Source organism: Lissotriton vulgaris, chromosome 12 (genome assembly GCF_964263255.1).
Source record: "Lissotriton vulgaris chromosome 12, aLisVul1.2, whole genome shotgun sequence".
NCBI classification, from domain to species: domain Eukaryota; kingdom Metazoa; phylum Chordata; class Amphibia; order Caudata; family Salamandridae; genus Lissotriton; species Lissotriton vulgaris.
Window position 1 is genome coordinate 242,953,001 of NC_141700.1, and position 14,918 is coordinate 242,967,918.

Consider the following 14,918-nt stretch of genomic DNA (forward strand, 5'->3'; position numbering starts at 1 on the left):
GAGGTATAGTGTTGCTAGAGAGCATCATTGCCCATATTGACACCCAGAACAAAGATTTATAAGGTAAGGGAGGCAGGCAGCCCTAAATTTGAATACGTTTATTTGGCAGGATATATCATATCGGTTCTTATGCAGTGGTCCCCACAGTGAGCACCACATTTAAAATTGGAAGAGGGAGAAGTGACTTACTTGTAATCTACGTAATTCACCATGAGTGTTCCCTATGAATTCATAAAAGGTAGAAAATCTCTGCATACTTCTGAGATACTGGAACACAATTTTTTTTTAGTATTTGTATGTTTCCTAATCCAATCAAATACGTCGGAAACATATCCAAATCAGACAACATTTAAAGAATTTCTGTTAGTGAATAACCACATTTTTTTAAAAAGTTTTTATTGATATTTTTGCATAACAACATATATGCTCTACAACCATGTAAACTTTCCAGTTGTGATTCTACATGATTGCCTCCTAGCATATCTGTACAGTTATCATGAACCCACCCCTCTCTGGGTACCCTCACTCTAAATGTTCTCTTGTGTAGTCTCTTTTTGTCATCTCAGTGTACTCATTTTCACGAAAACCCATCCTTTTCTAAGTCCGTGGATGTACCTTGTTTGGTCTCACCAGCCCCCAGGGAATTATCCCAGATGTTGGGATAGTCCCGTAAGGTGTATCACTCGTCGGCGCCAGAACCCCATCAACTGTACCCCCTCTTCAAAGTTGTTGATATGTCTTCCCAGACCTTTAAATCCTCCGCCACTTTGTCATTTCTCCTGGAGAACCTAATATGTACCACTTCAGCTAGTGCCCATTCAACAATGTCTTTTATCTAATAATTATCCCCCTGTTCCCTGATCCCAGCCACCCCATGGCAATTCGCTGTTTTGCTAGGATAAGGGTAGGAAAACAGCACGTCGAAACCTCGTGGCATTGCCACGACAAGTGCAAGAATGTGGCTTTTCCATACCACAAAGGGGGCAAGTTGTAGAAAATGTGCTAATATTTTAAATTAACATTAGGTCTGGCTCAGAACACAACATGAAAAGTTTATACTAAATTCAAACAGGAAATGTTGCACCAAAGTAAAACATTGCACATAGTAAAAACAAAACCTGCTTGTTAAAAACTGATGACTGCACTATCCCATCATGGCCAGTGTCAGTAAGACAGTACATATTTGGAGCACAAGGAAGATACATATCTACAGTATCCAATTAAAAAACTGTGGTGCAAAAGGCTTGGAGAAGGGTGAGCCCTCTTAGTATAGACATGCAGTCATCAGGTAGGTTTAAGTACCCATAATGAAAGACTTCATGAGCCAGGCATCCCAGGTCAGAGATGGAAGTGTGGAATGGAAGATTCTGCTTACATTCTGGAAGGCAGATCTAACCTAGTTGGAAGTTTATTGTGTGGCAGAAGGGACATCTGAAAAAGGTCCTGGAACCATCACTGGTGAGGTCAATAAAGGGGCGATGAAAATCATCTTTGCGTTGCTAAATCTGAACTTGGTGGACACTCTGGGAAGAAGTCCAATTGGTGAAAAAGTGTAGAATAATCATCACCATCAACTCACTGAAAGTGCATTTCTCAGGAGCAGGGTTCTAGAAACTTGGTAAAGTAAACTGGGTATTTGTGTTTAATTCTGAGGCAAAGAAGTCTCTTTCCAGATGCCCTCAAAAGGAGAAGATGACTGCCAATACTTCATCGTATAAAACTTATTTGTGTTGTTTTAACAAATGGTGGCCTTTCTGCTTTTGTGTTTTCCAACTCAGGAAGATAAGGTATCAACGGTAGAAGGCTGCCGTGCATGCATGGGGGCCATTTTTAAATGATTTTGCTTGAAGAAAATAAAAATCCTTCAAATGTGGTCACTGTGCATGCAATTTCACCACATTCTCGACTGTTGTGCCCGTGTCTCCAAGCTCGCTGCTGCTGCCACTGCCGTGAGTTCGAGGCCCTCCTCCACCCACAGGCTACCACCTTCGCTTCATCCCTGGTGGCCAGTGGTAGGCCCTAGGTATTTGTGCGCTTGACATGCCCTTTTCCAGTCTGCCTTATGTTTTGACTCTGCACTCTGTATTTTATTGCATTCTGTTGTATTCTACTGTACTCTGTTTTTATTCCTTGTACTTCCTTGCATTGTTGTTGTCCTTGGTTTTCCCCACCCGTTCTGCTCTCTCGTTTCCCGCTGCTGTGTTCCCTGCGGCCGCGCCACCCCACTCGCACATTCATCCCGCCCCCGCTCGCCCATTCATCCCGCCCCCACCTCCCAGCTGCTCCTCCCTCCAACCTCCCCTTCTTATGGCGCCCGATGCGTGCGGAGGAGAGCTATCCTTGACCCTGTTCCAGGCAGGTCGCTCCCCACGCCGCACAGCACCACCTGTTGTGCACATGTCTCCAAGCTCGCTGCTGCTGCTGCCACTGCCATGAGTTCGAGGCCCTCCTCCACCCTCAGGCTACCCCCTGCACCTCATCCCTGGTGGACAGTGGTAGGCTGTAGGTATCTGTGCACTCGACCAGCCCCTTTTCCGGTCTGCCTTAAATTTTGACTCTGCACTCTGTATTTTATAGCATTCAGTTGTATTCTGCTTGTACTCTGTTTTTATTCCTTGTACTTCCTTGCATTGTTGTGCCCTTGGTTTTCCCCACCCGTTCTGCTCTCTCGTTTCCCGCTGCTGTGTCCCCAGCGGCCACGCCACCCCGCTCGCACATTCATCCCGCCCCGCCTCCCAGCTGCTCCTCCCTCCAACCTCCCCTTCTTATGGTGCCCGCAGCATGGTGAGGAGAGATATTCTTGACCCTGTCCAGGCAGGTCGCTCCCCACGCCGCACAGCACCACCTGTTGTGCACATGTCTCCAAGCTCGCTGCTGCTTCCACTGCTGTGAGTTCGAGGCCCTTCTCCACCCGCAGGCTACCACCTGCAACTCATCCCTGGTGTTCAGTGGTAGGCTGTAAGTATCTGTGTACTTGACCAGCCACTTTTCCTGTCTGCCTTAAGTTTTGACTCTGCACTCTGTATTTTATTTCATTCTGTTGTATTCTGCTTGTACTCTGTTTTTATTCCTTGTATTTCCTTGCATTGTTGTGTCCTTGGTTTTCCCCGCCCGTTCTGCTCTCTCATTTCCATCCCCTGCGGCCCCGCCCCCACGCTCTCCCATTCGTTCCGCCCCCACGCTCTCCCATTCGTTCCGCCCCGCCTCCCAGCTGCTCTTCCCTCCCACCTCCCCTTCTTATGGCGGCCACTGCGTGGCTCTGCGCAGTGGCGCGCCAAAGGCGCGCATAAGGCAAGCCCATCCGCGCCGTCCGCGCCTGAACCGTGCCCAGCGCCAGACCCCCTGGCCCCCACGAACACCACGACACCCGAAGCCACTACGACGCCAGCACCCTCCATGCACTCAACGCCAGCCGATCACACACCTGCATCCGGGTCACCCGAAGCGGACCCATGGGCCCTTCTCCAGCCGGAACTGCAGCTACACCAGCCTCCATACCACCACCACACCCACCGGGGTAGGTCACAACAGCCTCCGATGCCTTCTACTCAACACCCGCTCCGCCCGCAAATACGCCATCGAACTCTGAGACCTACTCGACTCCACCTCCCCAGACGTCGCCTTCCTGACAGAGACCTGAATGAACCCCTGCTCGGCACCTGACATCGCCATAGCCATCCCTGACGACAACAAGATCACCCACAGGGACAGCACCAAGGAACAGGAGGAGGAATCACCATCGTCCACAGAAACACCCTCAGAATTTTGACCAGCACCATCAACATGATCATCACCGACGAACATCTGCACTTCCAGATCGACACCAACCCCAACACCACCCTCAGAGGAACCCTCATCTACAGACCACCCGGTCTCCTTCCGCAGTTCAGCGACTCCATCGCCGACTTCGTCAGCACGCACGCCCTTGCGTCCGCGGACTACATCCTCCTCGGAGACCTGAACTTCCACCTTGAGAACATCAACAATAGCAACTCCACCACCCTGCTCGACAACCTTGCCAACCTCGGACTCAAACAGCTTGTCACGACTCCCACCCACTCCGCCGGACACATGCTTGACCCCATCTTCTCAGCCAGCAACCACGTCACCTTCAGTGTCACGCCTGGCAGATCGCGATTACCTGCAAAGATGTCCGCCCTGCAGCGAGCATGTGCGAGGGGATCAGGCACATGACAAGAGCGGTGCTTCACGCTCGAGTGTTCTTACCCTAACTCTTTCTTTTAGCACCTGTTTCCGACCTGTTTGAGTGTCCTGTCCGTGGAGTCTTTTTCCCCCTTCCTTTCCTTGTTTTGTTCCCTCCTTTCCCTCCATATCACAGTTGTGCTCTAGAGTTTGATAGACACAAGAGGTGTAGGGGGGACGGGTTGGGCTTGTCTTCGGTTCCTGGCACTCGGAAACAGCACTTGGATCCTTACATTCAGCCACACCACCGAACTCCACTGAACCACGCATCACCGCACACAACGGGCCCCCCACCACAGTTGGAGCAAAGTCACCAAAGACCAGCTAGTCACCACCCTTGCCCGAAACCCACCAACTGACACCACCGACACTGCCGCTCTCAACCTCGGGCAATGGATCGATGACTGCGACAACACTCTTGCCCCGATCAAGAGACCCTCAAACTGACGCACCGGCGGAAAAGCCATCTGGTTCACCGCCGACCTCCAGGTATCCAAGTAGCCTGCCGTTGGCTCGAAAAGAAGTGGCAGCACAAACAGACACCGGACAGTAACACAGCCTACAAGAGCCCCATCCGCAGACACCACCAACTCATCCGAACCGCCAAAAGGACCTCCTACAAAGAGCGCATTGACAACAACGCACAAAACAGCAAAGTGCTCTTCAACATTGTGAAGGAACCCTCCAACCCCAGGTCCAACTCCAACGACATCCCACCATCACAAGACCTCTGCGACTCCCTAGCCACCTTCTTCCACCGCAAGATCGGAGACATCCACGACAGCTTCAGCAACCAGGCCCCCCCGACAGACACAGTCACCTCAGACTCACCGGCCCCCCAGCCACATCAACCTCCTGATTTCCTGGACCCACGTCAACGACGAAGACACCATCAAAATCATAAACACCATCCACTCCCATTCACCATCTGAACCCTGTCCGCACCACATCTTGAACAAAGCAAGCTCCACCATTGCACCCCATCTCCGCAAGATCATCAACAGCTCCTTCGAGACCACCACCTTTCGGGAGAGCTGGAAGCATGCCGAGATCAACGCCCTACTCAAGAAACCCAAAGCTGACCCCAAGGACCTCAAGAACTTCCGGCCCATCTCCCTCCTCCCATTACCGGCAAAAGTCATTGAGAAGATCGTCAGCAGGCAACTGACCTCCTTCCTCGAAAAGAACAACATCCTGAACCCATCCCAAACCGGATTCCGCAGCAACCACAGCACCAAAACAGAGCTCATCGCCGCCACCGACGACATCAGGGCCATGATGGACAACAGAGAAACTGCGGCCCTCATCCTCCTGGACCTCTCGGCTGCCTTCAACACTGTCTGCCACCACACCCTCCACACACGCCTCCACAACGCAGGGACCCGCGACAAAGCACTGGACTGGACCACCTCCTACCTCACCGGCAGAACCCAGAGTGTCTGCCTCCCCCCATTCCTCTCTAAAGACACCAAGATCATCTGCAGCGTACCTCAAGGATCATCCCTCAGCCCAACACTCTTCAACATCTACATGGCACCACTCGCCAACATCTCCAGATCGTACGACCTCAACATCACCTCATATGCCGACAACACCCAGCTGATCCTCTCCCTCACCATGGCCCCCGCCACAGCCAAAACCAATCTACACAAAGGAATGAAGGCCAACGCCGAATGGATAACGAACAGCCGCCTGAAACTGAACTCGGACAAGATAAAGGTCCTCATCATCAGATCCACCCCCTCCACCTGGGACGACTCATGGTGGCCAGCCGCACTGGGAGCTTCACCGATGCCCACTAACCACACATGCAACCTAGGAGTCATCCTGGACTCCGTACTGTCAATGACCCAGCAAGTGAACGCCGTCTCCTCCTCCTGCTTCAACACCCTCCACATGCTCCGCAAGATCTACAGATGGATCCCCACCATTACCAGAAGGACAGACACCCAGGCCCTCGTCAGCAGCAGACTGGACTACGGCAACGCTCTCTAAGCCGAAACCTCACCCAAACTCCAGAAAAGACTACAACGCATACAGAACGCCTCTGCGCGCCTCATCCTCGACATCCCCCGCCCCAGCCACATCACAGCCCACCTAAAAGACCTGCAGTGGCTCCCCGTCAACAAGAGGATCACCTTCAAGCTCCTCAACCATGCTCACAAAGCTCTCCACAACACCGGACCAGCGTACCTCAACGAACAACTCACCTTCTACACCCTGAACCGCCAGCTTCACTCCGCTGACCTCGCCCTCGCCACCGTCCCCCGCATCCGCCGAGCGATCACCGGCGGCAGATCGTTTTCTCACCTCGCTGCAAAAACCTGGAACACCCTCCCCATCTGCCTATGACAGACCCAGGACCTACTGGTCTTCAGGAGACTCAAGACCTGGCTGTTCAAGCAGTAGCAGTATCCCCTCTCCCCCCCTCCCCCCCAGCGCATTGAGACCCTCACGGGTGCGTAGTGCGCTCTACGAATGATTGATTAATTGACTGATTGATGCATGTCTGATGGTCATCTTTATACTTTATATTTAATTTACAGTTCCAAGATTACAGACAGGGATTTTGAAACGTAAAATAAAAAATAAAGTATGCACTGGAAGCAGCACAAATTGAAGCCAACGGACCAGCCTGGAACCAGTGTGCAGCTTTAGGATCCTCATACAAATACATTTTTAAAAAGTACAGCAGGCGGGAAGTACGGTTATGGAGTGCAAGGGAAGCAAATCAACCAACGTGAGCAGCTCCGAAGCCGTGTGCAGATGCCAGGACCAAGAAAGCATAATAAATAAATAAATAATGCATAGGATGGGAAAGAGTGGAAGGAAAGCAAGCACTCCTTTGGAGAGTGGAAAGCAAAGTAAAACAAAATAATCCCTCTCAATTCATCCAATCAAAACATGGTGAGGCCAAAATGCTCAATTGGCGAACAAACCCAAGAATATGGAAGAAAGCCATTGAATCAGAAGCAGGTGACTGCAATAGATCATTAAACTATTGGCTTTAAAGTAAGGGGTGTAACCCAAGCCCTTGAAGTGTATATTGGCTACAATAGGAATTTGGCCAACAGACAAGTAAAGCTGTTTGCAAGTGAGACTTAATAATGAGCTTTGCCAGTCAATAGAAAGTTGAGTAAACTTCCCTGAGGAAAATTACTAGACTGTAGCTGCCTGAAGATAGGGGCACCAATGCCGCCCCAAGCAGTAAACGACACTGACTCTAAGACTTTAGCAAGCATCGACATAGCCAATAGGTCTAGCTTTTGGGACCTTATAAGTATTTATGTATGCAGCACAATATCCTTAGTGCAACAACATCAACTGTTGCAAGGCTAAACACTTAAGGTCCTCCCAAAGGCGAGACCTATTGGCTAGGCCAATGCTTGTTGGTTTCTTTGGTAGCAGCAACATTTTGGCCAGAAATGCTGTACAGTCAGTGTTAACAAGCTTAAAAATGTCAAAATATGGAAATAATACTATTGTACAATATGCATAATTTGCCTTTTCTTGCTGCATAATTTCCTCAACCCTGCAGCATAACTTGACCCTCAGCTGCCGCATAATTCCAGTGACCCTGAGTGTAACTTTCCTACTTTATGTCATTCACTGTGGCATTCCGCTCTCTAAAGATTGTTTCCATTGCAAGAGGCACTATTTTACATCTAAGAAATACTCATGACCCATGAAAGGTTTATCTTATAGATGCTTTGCAGAAAGCACTCGGTGTTTCTTTCTTTTTCACTGCAGCAAGCTACTTTAATGTTTTATTCGGAGCTCAAGAAGCAAGCCAGGCCAGCTGGCTTTAGCGACTGCTGTGCATTCCTTGCCTGTATGCCTGTTAAAGCACAATGCTAGAGTAATGCATGCGGCCTAAGAGGTACATGTGCTCCAATGCAAGACGCCTCCTAGAGTGGGTGCAGGCTGGACCTTTGTAGTGAAGTGCATGGGGGACGGACTGCCCCATTGTTCTGCCCCTTTGTTTTTCCTCACAAGGAGAGAGGGGCAGCAGTCCCTACTGGGGCGCCCCCTTTTAATAGGGCTAATGATTGAACCGGGAGGCTGGGGGTCTTGAGGGGCGAGAGGGACAAACATTATCTGCCTTCTGAAGTGTTATTTTTCTGCCCCCTGAGCCCCTGCTGGGGGACATACATGCATCAAAGGGAACCATGTGGGGGTACAGTTGTCTGTTGACTCCACTGAAGAGCGCCTCCCCCAACCCATGCCATCTGAGTGCTGGGAGCACAGAGAGACGGGTATCTATCAGCCCTTCACCAGGCGCACAAGTAATGGCCGCTACAGCCCAAAGCGCTTAGGACCCTGCACCGTGGTTTAAACCGCTACAGTGAAACAACACTGAAGGATACTCCCCGCCCCCTCCCAAAAACAATGCAAACCCTGCAGCAGGGCACCCTTATGGTGTTAACTACCACTCCACCCCTCTCTTGGGCGAAGCCACTGACCATTTCCAAAAATCCTCACAACTTGTTACCGCTTAAAGCTTCAGGCAGAGGGGCGCATCCATACTGGCGGGGGATAGGAAAGCTTGTCCTAGAGTCTGTGTTGACAGTATGTAGGTTAGGGTGGAGGACTTTCACGGGCCCAGCTGTGAAATAAACAATACATACACTTGTGTATTATGGCCCAGTATTGCATTCTCTGGGTTCTGGGGCCAATCGCAAATCCAACCCTCATTGGCTCAATGGCCTATTGTCATGTGATCGTGCCACCCCACGACATTAACACTGCTTCCCAGTACGTACAATCCTCCCATGATGCACGTGCACGCATGTGTACATACATACATGTATATCGCATGCGGAATTCGTCAGTTCACTGCTGGTCGCAGGCTGTTGGTGCTCGGCATCTGGGGCCTCCTGAAGGACATCGAGCCCCCCAGCTCTCGCCAGCGCTGCCCCAGGGCTGCCCCAGGCCTGAGGAGCGAGGGTGGGTCCCAGAAAGAGGAGCCGTTGAGATGAAGTGGGCAATAAAAGCAGTGCGGCCTATCCACGGGACACACAGCGAGGCGACGGCAGGCGGGCCATTACAGGGCATTAATTGCACCCCAGCGATGTTAGTCGTTTGCCCTCAACCCCCTGTAAATGCCACTTAATAATCTACGTCCAGCGATAAGCGCCGTTCATTTAAAGTGTAAACACACAAGCATTTTGCTGTCTCCAAGAAAAAGGCCTGTCACTTCACACGCAATAGCGCTGTCGAACACATGCCATCCGCTTCTGAAGGATGAATGGCTGAGTCATCCCCTCCAGCCCTCCAACATTTTGCCTGCAGTGTGTACACAGATTTCAGTAAACCTGTGATGTTCCTAGCTTTATTGTGGTGTATTCATTAATTATGCATGATAAAAACTGATATTTTGATATCCGTGCTCCTGCGGTCACAGCGGGATGACCTGCACCGCCCCCTTATAATTATCGATCGATTGATCATCAGTAACTCGGATCTAGACGGCCGTGCCCCGCCGGCTCTCCCCTTCGGACCTCTTGTGACTCCCCTGAAACGAAAACAGGCAGAGTCATCCCGGCTCCGCAGCGGCAAGATCGGGCCCAGGGGAACTGATCTCCCAAAATGTCCACAGGTGGGACACGCGGCTGCCCAGGCGGCAAACTTGTTTCTACCCCGGTGGGACCTGATGACCCTGTTGCTGCCCCGGCAGTGGGATCTGGATTGCCCCGGCTGCAGGACCTGTTGCCTCCCTGGCGCTGACTGACTGGAAAGTGCTGTACTTTCTGCGACTGGACGGCTGGTGCGAGAGGAAGAATGCGGTCACCCAGGGCGCACCTAGGGGTCCCGTCAGCTCTCCCACCGAGCGGGCTGCACGGACCGGGGTGGTAAAAAGGGGATCTGAGGAGAGAGACTTTCAACACGAGCTGTCCACTCCACGGACGGATCCAGTACTAGGGCTGGAGAGACCAGGCGACAGAATGCGACATAAGCCTCTAAGCGAACAGGGTGAGGCGGGGTCCGGCCGAGCACTAGAGGGTCACCCTCTTACTCACAAGCGCTTCTTCGACCTTTGCGTACCGCTTCTAGGCACTCAGCGACAGGAAAGAGCGATGTGATCGGCCTTACTTACAACATACTTAAAATGTATCCGAACCTGCACATACTAACATATCCATGAGCTGTCAACCCCAATATATATTAATGTACACAAGTTATATATTCAGACCGACACGACTTACGTGTGGCACAAACATACATACACACAAGGCATCCAGCGCAGCTCATACATACACGAAGCGTCGAGATCAGACACTAAAGAAAAACAAAAGTGCGCGCCTCGCGCTGAAAGTGCAAAAAAAAGTTAGAGGAGGAGGCAGCAGGGGGAGGGGAGAGAGGAGGGGGCCTGCACCTTCCCTTGCAGGAGCGAGCAGGAACCATCTGTTAATTACAAACAGATGGTTTCAAGCTCAATACACACAAGGCATCCCGCGCAGCTCATACATACACGAAGCGTCCAGATCAGACACTAAAGAAAAACAAAAGTGCGCGCCTCGCGCTGAAAGTGACCTCGCTCTGAAAGTGCAAAAAAAGTTAGAGGAGGAGGCAGCAGGGAGAGGGGAGAGAGGAGGGGGCCTGCACCTTCCCTGCGGGAGCGAGCAGGAAACATCTGTTAATTACAAACAGATGGTTGAAGCTCGCTCCTGCAAGGGAATCGCCAACAGTGCACGTGTTGCCATTGAAAGCAATGCAACGTATGCACGTTTTTGGCCCAAAAAACAAGTCGATTACATGAGGTCCCCTCCTATGCAGCACATGCGCACTGCGTAGGCGAGACCTGAAAACCTCCATCTGCTCACTGTTTCCCATTGGGGCTTTTGAGGTCACTATAAAACCTGTTTAGCTGAACACTGAATCTACAGTACCGCTGATGACTGTGACTTCCACCAAGGCCCAGTGGCCTGAGGGTCCAAGGCACCTCTGTTATAATTCTCTTTTACTATTAAACTGCCTAGTATGGTCGTACAATTTTCTCTAATATCCTTGAAGCGTTGAGGTAAGGGTTTAGGGGCCCTATGGCAACTTTGACAAGGCTCAATATTTATGTTCAGAATGGGCCAACCTATAAATTTGATTAAGCCCCTTAAATCTACAGGACAGTCAAGATTCATAATAAGGATATCCCTTGTATTATATATTTTCAAATTTCGAATTAAGAGTATTGGAGTTCAAGCAGAAGGCTACGGTACCTATATGTAATTTTTTCATATTGTGTTAATATTAATATGACAAAAGAAAATGTGCAGTAATTTCAGAAGTGAGGACACCAGTGCCACTCACGCAAGGGAGAGTAGGACAACAAGCAAAGTATTTCAAAAGTATAATGCTCAAGGAGTTTCAAAGCTATGCTTGCAGAAGAGCTGTGGCAGATTTGTATCTTTAAATTAGGCCTACGTGCAAAAGACGGCACAAAAATATTAGGATAATTGTAAGCTTCTGGTAGCATGCTAAAAAGAGAACATGGTCACTACATTCCTGTTACAGTTACCGAAAGTAATAATTTGAAGAGAAAGAAGAATCTCAATAATGGGCACCACAATAACGAATACATTAAGTGGACTGACGTACTTTGAACAACATTTGCAGTACATCGGGAACCTGTAAACCTCAATAAGGTTGAGGTGAAGCTTGAGACATATGCTACAAAAGGTAATTATGGGGGGGGGGGGGAATAGAAACAATCACCAAACCCACCTCTTATAGTGTATTTTTAACATGGGAAATAGATTTAGAAATGACCTTTGAAAATCAAAGGCAATTTATGCAAATATTGGTTACATTATCTTACATGATGTGACAAATGCATACAATAATTTGTGTAAGTAGATTTCATATCTAACAGCTACTTTATCACGAACACTTGCTTTGTTTGCTGGAACAAAGTAAATAACAAAAGATGCAATTAGGTAGCCGTGTTTATCTAGTAGACTAGAACCATCTTAAAAGGGAATCCACATCATATTACATGTAGTGAATTTTCCAGCGCCATTTAACATATATATAATTATTTTATTCTCTCAACTGAGCAGAATTGGAAGAAATTAAGAGAAAAGAACACTCCGTAATCGAGCACCTACTTTCCATCTGGGGAAAAGGCTCAGAAGCTTTTTCCCCTAATTATTCCACACTATGCCACTGGATGAATGTGCCATTTATCATAGCAGCCACTTACCAAATGAGAGAATATATGCTGACACACAATTAGCAAACAACGGTTCTGCTTTCTGCCTCGTGCCAGCAATCTGGTCCCATGCCAGTAGAGGATGAGGAGGATGAAAGGGCCGCCAACACTAAGCCACATGGCATGAAAATAACCTTCACCGGGGATCATGAGTCAGAACTCTGTAACTCCCTGCCTGGGGACGCATGAGCACCAGCACTCATACAAGATGGACATACAAAGAACATGGTACTAACCCGTGTTGCTCACTGAAAGAAGAGGCAGGCAGTGGTGGGGGCATGGTAAGACACTGGCCGCAAAGGTAGTCAACTGCTTACTCTTACACCCACATCTCTCTGTCACCTCCTATTATTGGTTTTGCATCAGTAGCACACAGCCAATGAGAGGAGAAGGCAAGGCTCTGAAGGCTGGGCTGAGCTCCTGTTATAGCTCATGGCAAGGCGCATAATCCCTAACTCCCTTTTTCCCTTACACAACACACACACACATAACAACTAAAGGTTGAATGTGTGCATCCACACTACTCCACTGTATTCCTACTAATAGTGTCAGCTTTGGAGAGAAGCAAAGTTGTCTGTTAATCTCATCCTCCTGCTGGTGGGATTCTGCTCAAATGCAATAGTGGGTGCCCCTGAGAACACAGAGACAAGGCTCATCAGATGCGGGAAATCACTGGTAAAACAACGAGTACGGCCTGAATCTAGGGTGTTGCAGCATAAGCTGCCAGAGATGAGGAAGGAAGCACATTTGAAAGAACTACTACAAAATTAAACAAGTAAATGAGGTAGAGGAACTCTGGTATAGAATGAGTGAGCGTGGTGGAACCAGTGTCAACGCTACAGTCAATGTTGTCAAAAGGAAACTGGAAAGGGGGAGCACCTGCAACAGTAAACCAGGTATGAACTAAAATGGCATGCCCATACGTACATGACCACGGCCACGTACAACTTGAGAACACTGCATTTTCCATTCCAGGTTACACTTAGCAGGTAACCCCCGTGCAGGGGTTATAATAGAATAGAGAAAATGTATAAGAACGTTTCAGTCATTCCTGATTGTCTTGACAACGACTTTGACCTAAATCATTCACATCCAACAGCCACGTGCAGTTCGAATGACTGAACTTTTCTCGGAGGACCAGGTGTCGGAAATGCTTTCTCATGTCAAGTCTTGGTCACCTCAAGACCAATGCCCTCCTAGGACAACAGCTAGTTTACCAACGTGTCTGGTGCCTGCAGTCAAGGATATATACAATCTCTCATTGACAACAGCTAAAGTGCCTAAATGATGGAAGTGCGCTTTAGTCTCTCCGCTACTTAAATAACCTACAGCAAGTTCTCTCCAACAATAGACCATTTTCGCTGTTACACTTACTTGTGAAAGCTCTAGAAAAGTTTACTAAAACAACTTTCAGCCTTTCTTGAAGAAAACTACATCTTGGATTCATCACCATCGGGTTCAGAGAGATCCACAGCAATGAGACTGTGCCGCTGGCGGTGGCTTATAACATCAGGCTCTCCTTAGATGTTGGAACCCCGGTCATGTTGGTGTTGTTGGATTTGTCAGCAGCATTTGACATGGTCCCCCACTCTATCCTACTCCGCAGGCTTCACAAGGCAGGGCTGTAACTTAGGGGGCTAGATTGGCTCCGGAACTTCCTTGCCAGTCTAACGTAACAAATCTGCTTGGACTCTTCCAAGTCTCGACTGATGGATATAAACAACGGAGTGCCCCAGGAATCATGCCTGAACCCAACTCTGTTTAACATCTATGTAGCCCAGTTAGCCTAAATTGTGAGAGCCTACGGTGTGGAGATCGTGTCATATGCTGATGATGACACTCAACTTCTTATCTCCTTTAGCCCGGACCCAGGTGTGGTGAAAGGCAAATTTACAAATTGCATGAGGGAAATCGCTGCTTGGATGAGTAACAACTGTCTCCAATTAAACAGCAACAAGACAGAGATCATGCTATTTGGCAAAGCGACGAGATATGGTCAGCTGATTTGTGGCATTTAGAACTTGGTCCCGCTCCCTCCTCTAAGAAGTTAGTGAAAAATCTTGGAACAAATCTAGATTAATCTCTTTCTATGAAAAACCAAGTTAATGCCACCCGTGGCCTCTGTTTTGCCACCATGAATCTCTTAAAGATAAGCTCTCCTGTGGCTTCCAGACACAGCCAGGTAGACTCTTGTCCAGGCCCTTATCACCAGCCGCCTTGCCTATGGAGAGCTTTGTTGACATTAGTAAACGAGACCTCGCAGTCCTAACTGCAGGTGGTCTAGGATACCGCTGCACAGCAACTTTGTAATCTTCCCTCTCGCTCGCCCTCCTCCCCGATACTCAGGACGCTTCACTGGCTGCCGATTAAAAAGTGTGTAATTTTCAAACTATTCTGTCTGACACATAAGGCACTCCACAAGTCTCCACCAGCCTATCTGTCCACTCAGGTATATCCCTACCTGCCTCCTAGATGTCTAAGATCTTCAGATAAGGCACTTCTGATGATT

At 49.1% G+C, this 14,918-nt stretch overlaps 1 protein-coding gene across 1 annotated transcript in view; it reads right to left on the reverse strand.

Moving 5' to 3' along the window:
• Nucleotides 1-14,918, reverse strand: part of LOC147673861 (uncharacterized) — a 1,240,526-nt gene that overhangs the window by 290,460 nt on the left and 935,148 nt on the right. The gene's annotated exons all lie outside the window — the stretch shown is intronic.